This window comes from Tachysurus vachellii, chromosome 5, assembly GCF_030014155.1.
Source record: "Tachysurus vachellii isolate PV-2020 chromosome 5, HZAU_Pvac_v1, whole genome shotgun sequence".
NCBI lineage: Eukaryota > Metazoa > Chordata > Actinopteri > Siluriformes > Bagridae > Tachysurus > Tachysurus vachellii.
The window spans coordinates 12,729,047-12,744,285 of NC_083464.1; the positions used below are offsets into that span (position 1 = coordinate 12,729,047).

At 37.6% G+C, this 15,239-nt stretch overlaps 1 protein-coding gene across 1 annotated transcript in view; it reads right to left on the minus strand.

The window, feature by feature from the left end:
- si:dkey-22o22.2 (neural-cadherin) overlaps positions 1-15,239 on the minus strand; it is a 107,058-nt gene that overhangs the window by 75,992 nt on the left and 15,827 nt on the right. The window lies entirely within an intron of this gene.

The window sequence follows — 15,239 nt, forward strand, 5'->3', positions numbered from 1 at the left end:
ACTAATAGCTTTGATCATCCTTTAGAACAGTTTTATATAAATCAGGGTGGTGGAAGCAGCTCCTGAATACACAGAATATCTGAAGCTGAATATACAGGCTGAATATATACAGTACCTTCATCATTCAGAGAAAAAGAGAAAGCAAGAGTCTGGGTTCATAATGAGGCATGGACGTTAACCGGATTAATGTTATCTGTAACAGGACTAATTATTTCCTCTACCTCTTAAAATCACTGAGTTAATCCTGTTAACATGTCTGGTATTGTAGACCAGTGCTTAATTAGCAGTGGACAGGCAAGATGCTGGAATGTTGTAATGGAAAATAGGTATGGGTTGGGTGTTTAGAAAACAGCAGCTGTAATTATTTGGGACAGTGTTTGATTTTCCCTTCTGAACAAACAGCAGAAGCACATAAGCGGCTTTCCTCCAGAATTTTTAGTATGAAATCAATTATATGTGCAATAATAAATCCTCATCTTTCAGGGTGCAGCGTGCTCAGCCTAATGACAGCAGACGACTCCAGCAGAGCGTGTCTTTTAAGAAGACTGTGAAAACATGCCAGATGTGTGTAAGAAAATGAATTCATTATTATTTTTTACGTCATGCATCAAGACAGGCTCAGCAGTGATTTAAACAGCAAACACATAATATTAAATCTTGCTGTTCACTTACATGTTTCTCTCTTTTATGCTATACATTGGCACAATGGAGTAAGTAATGAATATTGTGAGACACAAGTTCTGATTCTTCCATTTGTGATAGTAAGTGTGTGCATAGGTATGTTAATAATACTATTATTATCTAATTTTGGAAGTTAATGACACAGGCACATAAACATCATACTACAAAATTTAATATTAGATAAAGATCATTAGCAGATTACAAGAAGTCTAATAAAAACACCTAGATTTTACCTAGATACCAACAATCACATCACTCAATGTGTGGACTGTATATTGAATACCTGACCTGGTTATGAAGAACACCTGGAAGCTACAAACACTCTAGAATTAATTCAACACTATACACAAAGGAAATAAAGAAAAGCACTATGTGCAATTTACTACCATAAAAACTTGCAAATAAATATTTATAAAAACTTGGCCACTTGTGTGCACTGGTCATTTGTAAAGCAGCTGTAGTATACTCACTCACTCACTCACTCACTCACTCATTTTCTACCGCTTATCCGAACTACCTCGGGTCACGGGGACTACCTCGGGTCTCAGGCGTCATCGGGCATCAAGGCAGGATACACCCTGGACGGAGTGCCAACCCATCGCAGGGCAGCTGTAGTATAATGGAACTTAATTTTAACAGACTAATGAACTGAGAATTTTCCTGTAAAGTGATTAATAAAGTATAAGTAAATAGATTAGGATAATAAGATTAGAATAGGTTCAATTACTGACAAATTAAATTCCAGGTTTTTTAAATAATTTTTTACATTTTTTTATTTCCCGTTCTTTTGTATATGTAAATATACTCAATATAAAAAAACAAAAAATAAATAAATAAAATGATCTATCTATCTATCTATCTATCTATCTATCTATCTATCTATCTATCTATCTATCCATCCATCCATCCATCCATCCATCCATCCATCCATCCATCCATCCATCCATCCATTCATTTACCAGCATCCATCGATCTATCTATCTACTAAGTGAAAGTCAAAACACACATACGAAACACACGTTTTTTTTTACTCTTTGCCTGTAATGGTAACCAAATTATATGACTATGCATAACTATAAAAGAAGCATGATCAGCAAATTAATACAGAACTTTTTCTTTATGAGGCAGCCGTGGAATTATCACCACACACACATACACAAAACCCTTCATCCTTAGCCTAAGTTACTATTCCCAAAACCAACTCCTACTCTATGCTTCACTTTCTTCCTTTTCCTCTTTCCTGATCTTTTCCTTTCTTCTCTGACCCAGCACTAATAACAAACATATTTAAGCTTAAGTTTCAGGCCTCCTTCATGGTCTTTGATAAATAAACTGATGTTTCCTAATAAAGTTCACATTGCTGTAAAAGTTTCTCCCCACAGGGAAGCGGGCAGCAGCTGTGTGCTCGATGTGTGGTGATAAATCAGATCCACACTTGCTTCAGTATGAAATTTCCGTCCAAATCTCTGATCTGAGATGCGAGAGACAGCTGCACAGCAGAAACACATCAACGTCATGGCAGAGGGCCAGGCAGGTTTTGATACTGATCTGATGATCAAAAGAAGCAGGTCAGAAAAAATCTATAACAATAAACTATGCTCAAAAGCATGACACTAGTCGTGGGGACGGGGGACACTGTCACAAGAGTGGGCAGTTTCATGCAGATGGGAGAGTACAGATATAAAGTGCACAGGACAAAGAATGACTGGGATCTTGTTGCCATATGGCACATGCATCACTGTGGTATCAATTCTGGATTAGTTTATATTTAAAAAATGGCCTAATTAGAAAATAATTGTGAGCAGCTACATAAATAACTGCATGTGTGAGCAGAATTAGGGAATCATGTCTGTGGGAGAATTTGGGATGGCATTCTTTGGTTTGGGTTTGGTGTTCTGTTTCAGTGAAAGCTGACCTTCCCATACAGATATATTTCTCACAATTCTGGAACAAAGGAGATGACGTTCACCAGTAACATATTCACAAGTGTCCGCATTCAGAACTGATGATTCAACTTTAAAAGATACTTAAACTAAAATGCAGGAAAAGATTATACATATTCACACTATTACAAAAGTGTTCTTTCAAAGTGAATAGTTAAGACTTCCATAAAACAGACCCTCCAGGATTTTGCAGAGTTAATTTTATTGTTGATGCCAAAATACTTGATTTCTTTTTCAATTGCAAACTATCTAGGTTTTTTGTGTTTTTTTGTGGAACTACTTGAACTGGCAGAATTGCAAGCAAATATTTGATATGTAGCAAAGACACATATCGAATTACTTTCCCTGATAGTTGTACTGATGTTCACAGTACATGTGCATCGAAGAGTTCTTTGGCTTAATGTGTATTCTGATGATGTCACATAAAGTGTCTCAGCCCAAATCTGCAGAAAATCTGTAGTAATTTAAAAAAATTGCATGCTTTTCCAAATATGGTTGATTTTGCTTTCATTTCTGCAATTGCAAAATCATGAAATCCTGGAGGGACTGTAAAAGGTTCTACTTGGAACCCTCTCTGACACTTTGCTGAAGAGTTCTACACATGAGTTCCCCCAGAAAGATCAATTGAAAGGGGTAATCTTAAACAGATTTTCTGGTTGACCCAATCAAATTATTAAAGTTACAAATTTGCACCTCAAGTTAAGCACAAATGTCAATCAATGGTGAAGTTACCTCTAAAATACCATTGTATACTAATCAGATGTTCACAGTGCACACATAAGTCATAAAAATAGCTGTTAAGGTCCAATTGCTGCAGGGTTGAGCTGCTTCTTCCTGTTTACCCTGTGCCCATCAAAACCAGCCTAATTTCAACTTAAATAAACTGCAACAGTGGGCGTGTCCTCAGGCCAGAGTTACTAATTATAAGAGGAAATCAGTGGGGAAGTGGGAGTATTGTTTGGGTAAATGTTTATTTAAACACTGTGTGTGTGTGTGTGTGTGTGTGTGTGTGTGTGTGTTTATGCAAGTTTAATTACTTGAGGGTGATTAGCTACAATAACAATTTTTGATTTGTTTACTCAGGAGCAATCTTAACCAACTTTTCCCTCACCTACTTTCTTAGTTATGAGAAGTAGCAGAGAGCACAGATGACAGGGTCCTGGCTGTATTTAGAGTGTAGAGGTAGAGGTTAGGGGGTACATCAGCATTTTTAATGCTGTATACAGTAAGTGTGTATGAACAGAGTGGAGATTTTGCCAACTGAGTATAAACTAGAGTTGGTGAAATAGTGAAAGATAAATAGCAGAAAACAATAAAGAAACATTTAAGATCCACTGCTACATGAAACTTGAATTTATACATAAAAATGTAGAACTGTGCTTTTACATTGGCCACAGTTGTACAGAATGGATGTGCGTAACATCCCACTATGTTACATCATGCAGACTGTGAACAAAATGGTTTGGAAAATTAAGAATAATAAACACCAAGCATGTGTTTGTTGTATCTTTTAAAGCCTTAGGTTTATTTTATTCATCCAACTGCAACAATATTTCTCAAATACTGCATATATACAAATACTATCTATATTGTCTAGGTTCCAATATAAAACAAGTTGTGCTCAGCAGTGGTTAGTTTAAGACATTGCTGAAATGGGCGATCTATCAGACTCCCATTGGGGACAGACTATGCGAGCCCATTTAGAAACATCTGTGACCTTTACAGCCCAACAGACTCCACAATTATGACTTTGTATACAAAGCATGGCAGGACATCACTAGCAAAGATGAATAGTGGTAAAAGTGACAGCGGGAACTAATATCCAACTTAAAGTCCCAGAGAACTTCATCAGTTCATCACTTCTTCAGTTGTAATTGCTAAACAATTATTCACAGGCACCACTGCAAAAATGTGAAAAAGATGGTGTCATAATCATGGACTGTCTGGGTCCAGCTGTCAGACATGGAGATGGATCTGTGAAGATTTGGGTTACTATATCTTGGTATACTGAGGGCTCCATCATTAGCCTTCTTTGGTCATGTTACTTTGGTCATGTTACTGCCATCAAGTATTTGGAAATTCTGATCAGGTGCATCCTATGGTCTAAATGTTGTTTGTAAACAATGATGCCATTAATAAAGATGATAATGTGCCCAAACACAGCCAAAATGGTTCAGTCTTTGTTTAATACTTCATACTTGGAACCAGTATGAATGTGGGACATTATTGAGAAGCAGCTGTATATTATGTGTGTGTGTGTGTGTGTATATATATATATATATATATATATATATATACACACACACACATATATATATATTCACACACATACATATATATAGTATTTTAACATGTCTTCATCAAAGAGTGTGTTTTGTATTCCCACCACACATGCAGTGCTTCATCAAGTCTACAAATCACACAAAGTCCAGCTTGGAAAGTAGGGCAGGAGTTCAGAAGGAGGCAGGAATGAACATATGGGACTCTAAAGGAAAGGAATCACTGCAGGACCAATGTGATTGAAATAAAATCTGACATTCCATACTGAGATTATTACTTGATCAAAGTGTCCTCAGGTGTCCATAAGCAAAAGGAAAGGCCAATCAGTTCACTGAAAGGCATCACACATGCAGTGGAACTTTCAACAGCTCAGCGAATCTCCTTGCCTTCTCACTTTCCAGCAGCACTTCAGCCTAGTCTAGATGTTGTGCTGACAGGCAAAAGACCAACTCAAAACTCTAACTTCAATCAGCTGCAGTCATTTTGTTTAAGCTAAGTATTTAGTGTTAATATGTCATGCTTTTGGGTTAAAAGAAAGTCTGCATTGCCTGCAGAACTACTTTGAACTGTCTTTCTTCTGCCAGACACACCATTTAAACTGTCTTCTAATCTTAAAGGGATTGTTAAATATCCTGGACCCATTTAGCACAATCTTGAATTTCACAAAAGTGTCTTACTGACCCATGCTGACCCGCATATATAACCACTGAGTTGACAGATCAGACGGGTAAAGCAAATCCTGTGAATCTGATTGCACTCAAGTAGAGCAGGGTTCAGGTTTCACCTCTCTCCTGCTGTTAACCCTCCTGTTTTAATGCCTGGCTCTCAGCACCAGCAGTCAACTCCGCATTTCACTAACCTGGAAAAGGTGGCTTTGGTTTTCAGACACTGATCTGATGGCAGAGCTGATCTGTATTTGTTTAGTTCAATGAACAAAGACTGTGTGTGCTCTATCCTGGCTCTCCACACCTGCAGCTTCTCCGCTGTTTCAGTTTCTTCAGCTTTGGACACGTACTTCTCAGACGCCTCACGTGACTTCATCTGGTCCTGCTTTTTGATGACTTGCTTTTCATACACAGCGGTTCAGGCTTTCTCAGGTTACTTTCAGTAGTTTGTAGTACAAAACTACCTAATATTACAGTGTTACCTTTTCAGGGTGCTCAGAAAAGGTACTTTGTTGGTGGATGATCCAGTCTTCACAGTGAAAGATAATCAACAGGAAAAGAAAGAGAAACTCTTGTTTTCCCAATGCAGCAAAAAATGTGAATTTCCAAATAAAAATATAAAGCTGGATATTTTCTTTTATCCACAGCTGTACAGAAACTAAGGGTACTTGGGCATGGTAGAGCTGTTTTTTTTACTGTCTGACTGTGCATACCATGCCACTATACAACACCATGTTCACAAGAGAAGAAAAATTTTAGTCTAGTATATTGTGTGTTTCTTTACCTTCGAAGGCCGTGTTTTTATAAAGAAAAAGACTTTTACTACAAATACTACACTTATTTTCATTAGGGATCTAGGAATGTAGGTAAACATTTCCTAAGTCTAATTAACCATAGCATTTTTCACGATTCTCTCAAATGTAACATAGCATAAAACTTGATAATCTCACTGAATACTAATAGATACATTAGCTGTTACAAAACAAACTGTCTTGATATGTAAAGTGTACATAGCTGTAGACATATCGCAATGAGTATTAGATCGAATTCTTGCTGTCACATCTGTTTTAATTTGTTAGGAATTTAGATCTGATGCTAAAAATTCACCTTATGAATATATGATCACAGAGAAATACAGATAGAAATCATAGTAAATAGTAGAAAATGTATTTCAAATATAGGGAATAAAATCAAAGGTATTTGGTGGAAAAAACCCTCTAAGGACAAATTCTTAAATGTCAGATTTAAGAACAGCAAATAAAATAAATCCTACCGCTGCATAAAATGGTTAAACACTCAATTTCTAAGATAAAATAGATGCTTTATATCACCTGTAAGGACATCATTTTGACAAGGTTTAGACAGCTTTTTGATTATATTCAGAGAGAGAGAGAGAGAGAGAGAGAGAGAGAGAGAGAGAGAGAGAGAGAGAGAGAGTACAAAGGCAAGAGATACTGAGTGAAAGAGACAAAAAGAGAACTGTTGTATTTCTGTTTGCCACAGCAGATCTTCACCATCACATTTGCTACATGCTAGTCAGCTTAAAAAAACATAGAAAGTGGAAGTACATCATTTTGTTCACATTTTTTGGTTAAAGCATCAATAAGTAAGCAGGCTGTTGCTTTTGAAGCATGTTCACAACCACAACTCCTGTGTCTTTGCAGGTTTCCAACAACTATGTTTACTTAGGACTAGAGCCCTGCTGTGCTTTTCTTCTACATCCCTTGCTTTCTCCTTTAATATCTCATGGGTTGTGTGGTATCCAGGCTGGCATGGCTGTCTGCACGCCTCAGCTGAGCTCAGGTGAAGAAGTTAGCGCTGGTGCTTGGTCTCTAAAACGTATGCGGCCCCCTGAGGGCTGCTGGTTCGGGTGGAAGGAGGGCAAGTAGGAATACCGCCATAGTCACCTGACAGCGAGCACCAGAGATGAACTCATGTGGAGCATGAAAACACGCCTCGCTCTAGTTCACCCCATGTCACCCTGAGGGTCTTCCTGGTTTACCTGTCACTGGAGATTTCATTTGAGTCCTAATACTGGTTTCATATTCAATTAACGCTCTTCCCTGAGTAATATCACAGCCTGTCCAGGGTCTATAGAATCTCACATGCAAGAAATAGGTTGGCATTAAGATGGTACAGCGGCGCAATCTGTACATTCGTTAGATGCTACAATTCAGAAATGTAAGCAAGATGTGTACTATAGATATATAAAATATCCTACTAAAAGGTTGTGGAATGCAGGAGTAGGACAATTTGCTTGTGAAACACAGACATGTTGGAATAGCTGACAGAGAGGATAAGCACAATGTAAATTCTAAGGGAAGAGATGCAACCTAATGTCAGTGTGAAATATGACATCAATTAACAGAGAGCAGAGCGTAATGGGACTGGAGAAAGCAAGCTGTGGAAACAAGAGCGGGCCAGAAAAAGCCTGATTATTAACACCTTAATGCTGAAAGAGCTGAATGTGCAGAAAGACAGAACTCAGGAAAAGACAGCAGGAGGAGGACAGTTGTCGGTTAAACAAAGGGACAATAAAGATGTTTTGGCACGTTGGTCCTTTTCTGTGGGTGGTGTCATTTCTCATCTGCTTTTTTGAGCATGTTGGAAGTAGTTTCATATCAGTCATCAGCGCAGAGACAGGAGCTCGCTCATGTCTTCACAAGAAGGCAGGTGACTCCGTCAGCTCCTGGTGCTGCCACGGAAATGAACCCCTCTCTGACAAACGAGTTCTCATCCCATCCTTCCTTTTTCATTAGCCTCCATGTTTTGAGGCCAATCAAGTGTAGCACACAGCAAATAAAACACCAGCAGGAAGAAAAGCAGAGTGTGCAAGGCACACATAATTTAATGAAGCAGAAAGAAAATGTTTTCTCCATTCAGCTGCAATGTTCTTTCATTGCACTTTATAATTAAAGATGAAATAAGCTGGCTCAAATAAGCTTCATTTACTTTATTGATATTTTGCTCTACAAAAGGCTCCTTCCTTACATTTTTTAAAATGGCGAATGGCAAGAAATGGAGGAGTGAGGCAGGGGGTGTGAAATAAAAAGAGGATCACACTGTGAGGTAACATGGTAGGTGAGAGCAGAACGGAGATGGAAGAAGAACAATGCATTCAATATTATTTCTGTATATTGATTCACACTGTGCTTCTACTTTGTTTAATAATGTTCATATTTTTCCAGAGTCTAAAAATGGAAAGATGGCAGTGTGAATGTTGAGGGCTATCTGGATGGAACTGAAGGGAGTTGTGTGCTCAAATGAGGTCTCTCCTCTGGAAACTGACCATTCCCTTCCTTTCTGCATCCAGAGGGCATAGCTAACACCACCCTGCCTACACACACAAACCCACACACTTTCCTCAGACACCGCTTAATCGACAGAAGTACTGAATCAATTTGAAATCACTTGCTTTGAAAAGTAAAATAAAAAGCATTACAAATTGTCTCATAATGAGGCTAGAAAGCTCTTTAAGGCCTTAAAAAAGTTACCTTCAAGAATAAAAACAGATCGAACTCTAAGAGAATGTTCTAAGAAAATGGATTCAGAAATTGTTTAAAAGCATAAATAAATCAAAAAAGTCAGTGTTTGGGTTAAATGCCTTCTCTCTTTCTTCTGTCAATGGCTTATATTTTCTAAGCTGATGCTCTCAGTTTAGCACAATAGAGAGAAGAGCGCTCTAGTTCACACTGTATTTGTGCATGGTGAGATTGGTAAAGGTCATGCCCGGGCTTGCACTTTCTTGTATAATGTGGAAACTTTCACCATGCTTTGTAGAAGACTGGAGAGCGGTTTTGATCTGGCAGCCTCTCTGGATACTATATGAGCTCAGGCTGGCATGCAGTACTGTGAAATGGAGATGCGTCAACTCACACCCTGACCCTCTGTTAATGCTCGGACATGAAAGAGCATTCTGTCAGAACAAGGCAAGAGTGAACGCAACACTCTCTAAATCTCAAAGAGTCAAAGCAATGCTTGCATACAAACGGTGTGCAGCATGTGAAACACACACACACACACACACACACACACACACACACACAACACACACAAATGACAACTAAACTTTAACTAAATCAGTTACTCCATACAATGTCCTGTTAATTCAGTGGGCCAGCAGCTGAGCAAAACATATAGCATTTAGAGATTTTAAATTCCTTTATTTCTATGTCTTAAAGCACTAGTTGCTTTGTCTGAATCAGATTGAAACTGATGAATGTGTTATTTTCATCTGACTCAGCATACCAAGAAACCTAAAACATTTACAAAGATTTGTGTGGGAAGAAGTGGAACAGGATGTCATTCATTTATTGGTCAGAAGAATGGCTTGTATAAAAAAAAAACTGCAAGCTTGCACAGAAATCACAGAAATCAGCCAAGTATCAAAAATACAGAGTCAATGCAGAACTGGATAGATACATAATAATACAAATATCTACTCATATGCATATTTGTATTGAGAAAATTTGTGGACATACTGAGGAGTTTCTGCACATATTTTGTAATGCCACATATGTTTTGTATATACACACACTCACATATATATATATATATATATATATATATATATATATATATATATATATATATATATATATATAGTTATAATTTTTTTATATGCAGGGTGATTTACGAGACATCCTGTGTGTTGTAGTATGGCAGTCTAGGTCTGTACTGACACTTTATTTGTCAAAAAGGAATCTATCTGCAACCCATAATGCAAGCCTTCTTGGTTTACGTCATGTGGTTGGGATGAATCTTCAGTCTATCTACTCCATTCATTTTAGAAAAAAGACTCCTGAAGAGTAAAGGTTTAGTTTCTACAGGGATTCTACTGGGAATCTTTTCTGAAATTGAATCTGAACCTTTGAAAGTTTCTCCCAGAGGGACAGACTGAAGATTCATTTAAGGTTCTTGCAGAAAGTTTTTTTTTTGTAAGGTTTGATGGAGAATGGACTGAGACAGCCTATAGCAGGCGCTTTGTTCCGGTCGCTTTGCTCTCCACCTGAAGGCAACATGTGCAAAAGGCTGTAATTTAACTGGACTAAATATTTAATATGTGAAAGTGCCCTCAAGTTCAATCTGTGATACCCTAGATTCCTACACTGGCATCCTATCAATCAGTATGGAGCTGGATCAGCAGAAAGGGAGCATGGCATGGACAAGGCACCATGAGATATTTTTGAAGGCATTTGGCAGAGAACATGTCCTGGTCAGTCAGGCTCAGGCCCAGATCCAATAGTGCATCTGGAAGCCTCGGCTGGCTGCCGAGGTTCTGTGTCCCAGAGCACACTTTCCCCTCTAGAGCAGAGTCAGAGTGAGAACACATGGAGTACAGAAAGAGATCAGTTCTTCATCTGCCTTTGACACAAATGGAAAAATGTCTGTCATAAAACTGCCTCCTATGAGAAAACCCACCATCACAAAACCCACAGACGTTTTGAATTTCATGAGGCTACTGAGGACACATGCTGCTTAAAGACTGATCTAAAAATCAACCCAGTGTCTGAAATGAGACAAGCATATCTTTTCCACTCTTTCCTTATGAAAATTAAGATATTTAGCATTCTGATGAAGCTGAGATTTCATATGTGGAAGTTGGGCTAGAATTTTCACGTGGTTCATATGTCAAACGCTAAGAGATGGTGAAAAGAAAAGTCAAGGCATCACTATAGGATTTCTCCATTTAAAACCTAGAATGATTCTTAAATTAAAGTTAACAGAAACTCGATTTACTCTTGCTTATTTGAAACACATATGTTTACACATAAGAGACAATCTGAAAGCACAGATGGAGCTGTAGAAACAGACAGAAGCAGACTGCAGTCAGTGCAGCGGGACTGACAGTGTGAGTAGGAGTAAATAAACAAATAAGCAAATATTTGTATGTCTATTAAAACACTATGCAAATCATGCACTGTAATTACCCAGGTTATTAAATGCAGCAAAGAACCTTAACAGAATCCATATGGTCCACACATGGTCCTCCTGTCCATGCTTACATATACTCACATACATGAAAACACTTACACTGAAAAAACACACACACATACTATAGACAATTCAGAGATGGCAGTCAGCCTAGACTGTGGAGAAAACCAGAATACCCTGAGGAAACACCTGAACAGGGAGGAAATGCAAACTCTACACCTCTACACACAGTGGGCGGAGGTTGGAATCAAACCGCCAACCTCATAGATGCTTGGCAAATAGATAGCACTAAGAAATAACAGTATCAAACTGTACTTCGTTTGTCACTGTCACATTAAGAGCACAAGTTTTAGACCTTAATGAATAGACCTTAAGGAGTATTGATATACCATTAAATGTCAAATCTAATAAAAGGTTCATCACCATATCCCCAGATAAATGATACACACTAAATGTATACACAAAAGGTTTATTTATAGGTTCATGCCTTTCTGCATCTGAGAAAGATGTGCGGACTTATGGCTAACACTGGATAGAAATAATCCTTGTGCATTAGCATCTCAATTCTGACAAAATACTGTTTTATTCTTCTGTCCTTATTAATAAAATATATCTCATATATTATTCACATACCTAAAGTAATTCATGGTGATTCATCACTGTAGCATTGTAAGCATTGTAACAAATTCATTTTCTTTACATTTCTTTAATTTATTCCTTTCTACTTTGCCACCTACATGAATGTTTTATTGTTCTGCTTATTTTAAACTGTAAAAACATCTGCACTGCATTTCACTACCATGGCCACTACTGGAAAAGTTCTGAACAGCAATTAAGCTCCCGTTTCCATTTATTTGTACCTGTGAGGTGCACAATTCTGTGTAAAATTCAACCCTGGTAACTTTCAGGCCTGTCAAGAAGGCCCAGGAGACTCCAGAAACCCAACCCCAGTGTGAGTGTGTGTGTGTGTCTGTTCAGTTAGATTGCACCTCCTTCAACCCAAAAGCGTGGTTAAATATAGAATAGTGGAGATGGAGGTACACCTCTGAGGAACAACGACATCATTTTCACAAGAGAAAACATGCATTTCCTTTTCTATCTGCCTGGACATGGACGCTTGCTGTATCCCCCTGTGACTCTGGTTCAGGCCATGTCTTTCCTTCTTACAGCAGACTCTAGTTTCTGTAGCCTAAAAGTGAATATGGCATAAAATGTCTGAGAAGGCACACTTTCTTTTATCTGTGTGCTTTCAGACCTGGAGGTATCAAAATTCCTCTCTCTCTCTCTCTCTCTCTCTCTCTCTCTCTCTCTCTCTCTCTCTCTCTCTCTCTCTCTCTCCCTCTCCATGTCAAGTCTTTCCCAGCAGAAACACACCAGGCACAGAACATCAAAGCAGCCCCTTGCGCTACGAGCAAAACTTCAAAGGTTCGACGTGTTACTCTCTGTGAATATGTGTGTTCAGCTAAAGCTCACCGTAGATAAGAGCTCCAAATACACTGCTGTAATTTCATGCTCCATTCAGATGCCATTTCAATACTAGAATTGACTTCTTGGTGTAATTAAAAGTGAGAGCATGGTAAGAACTGAAAATGGTTTAACACACACAGTTTCCTTCAGTTTTAAAAAAGGTTTAAATATCATTACAGAAAATTGAACAATACGAGTTGAGTACACCTAATTCCCTTGGGGTCTTAAACTTTTATCATCCTTAACATAAGCAAATAAGTTCATTTATATGTCAGGCCAATGTCTGGGTCTGGGTCCAACTACAATCATTACAGTTACAAAGGTTGCAGCTCTATGGTTTCTGGTAATAACTTAAGAATTTCTTAACTCTCTAAGGACAATTTTACACTAATCCTATCCTTTGCTGCTACATGTACTACAGTGCACATTGTGTAATATATCTCTTAAATATGATCTTTTTCTAGTCTTTTTCTTATTTATTCTTAATTTAAATTCTTTATAGTTTTTAGGATTAAATGCCCTTGTTTCTGTCTGAGATTTGACAAACTAAATTTCATTGTATTGTGTTACAATGACAATAATGTACTGTACCTTACCTTGCCGTATCTTAGCTTACTCTCTGATCTTTCCATTTTGTCATGTTTTTTTGTACTCTTTTCAAAAGAAATTCATTTTTATTTTGTCACTATGGATTTGTTTTAGTTTTGTTAGTATTTAAATTCCGACAAACAACAATATAATTTATGAACTTATAATGTCTAATTTTATTGTAGTTTTTATTAGCGTAAGGTCTCAAGTGGTTACAAATAGTGCTGTAAGTTCTGTTGGTTTCTGTTTGAGCAGAAACACTGCTCAAGCAAAAAAAAAAAAAAGATGAATGATGCCGTGTTTTTATTAATGCTTAAATTATAGTGCTTATAATGACAGAGAATACACAGAAAGCTTTAAACTTAAAAATGGGCATGACTGGTTGTGGAAGTTAATCATTTTCTCTCTGTGAATAAAGGAAAAATAAAACACTAAAAGATGCAAACCACAACACAATTTGCACATTCCTATCAACACACACAGCAAACACACACCTCAAACAAAGCACACATCCTCCAAGGGGACTATGCATGTGCTCAGCACACAAAGGTACACAGATGTGCTCCATGTCACACACAAATGGGACATTTCACTCCATCACGAGGTGTGATGAGGTGCTATCTAAACAGCTCGGTGTAGCATCTTGATATAAGTGTGTGAACTCAGGCTTTAGTGCTAAAACACACAACTTAAATTTTGAAAAGTACACACAACCTGCTAACCTCAGCACCATCAGCATAGGCTTTACTAGCCTCAGAGTTACACTTAATTTATAATCTTTCCACACTCTCCAAACTCAGTTCGTATTCAGACTCACTGAAAAGCCGTACCCTCAGGGAGCAAAGGTGAGAAATAATCTGGTGTCTGCTTTTCACAGGTCTACCAGCATGCACTATTTCTCTCTTCCTACCGATCCCTCATTCAAAAGCACTCACAGGGTGAAAGGCAGCTCTTCATGCCAACACTGTTAGAAATGAACATGCAAATAAAAGGCATTTTCCATGGTCTCTGGAAGAAACAGTAAAATCTTTCTCGGCACAGCATTGTCCTGTAAGTATGAGGAGGATCAAACACTGTAAAATAAACAGTACAAATAAATGTACACATCATTTTTCACATAGTTATTGAAGAACAATCAAAGAAATTTTAATACTTACAGCCAGCAGAACGCAGCCAGGACAATTATTTTAAACAAGTACAATTGAACATTCAGTAAAGCAAAATGAATCTTGTAGTGAAACTCATGCAGCTGAACACTTTAAAATTCAAACCACATTTACATGTATTCATTTACACTAAAAGAATCTGTGCTAATTTGTGTTGGATACTGACCTGATGACATTTATTTAATTCATTTAAATCAGTAATTATTTGACAGATAATCTGAGCTGGAAAAGATTTGCTGATTTGTTAAACTTTACATATATAATTTCCCCTAAACCCTTCATGAAACTTGCATAAACATCCTTATAAGGATTATTAATACAATTAGATTATTATTACAAGGACAATGCTTGAAATGTGGAAAAAAATTGCCGGTACTCATCTTTCTGTCATGTTCATATACGGTATGTGTTACTAGATTTAGCAAACCTTTAAATAATTTCTGGTGTAAGCTCTGTGGTGTAAGGATATAACACAATGACACAACCTGTATCTGCTCTGTGCTGTAAATATTTAA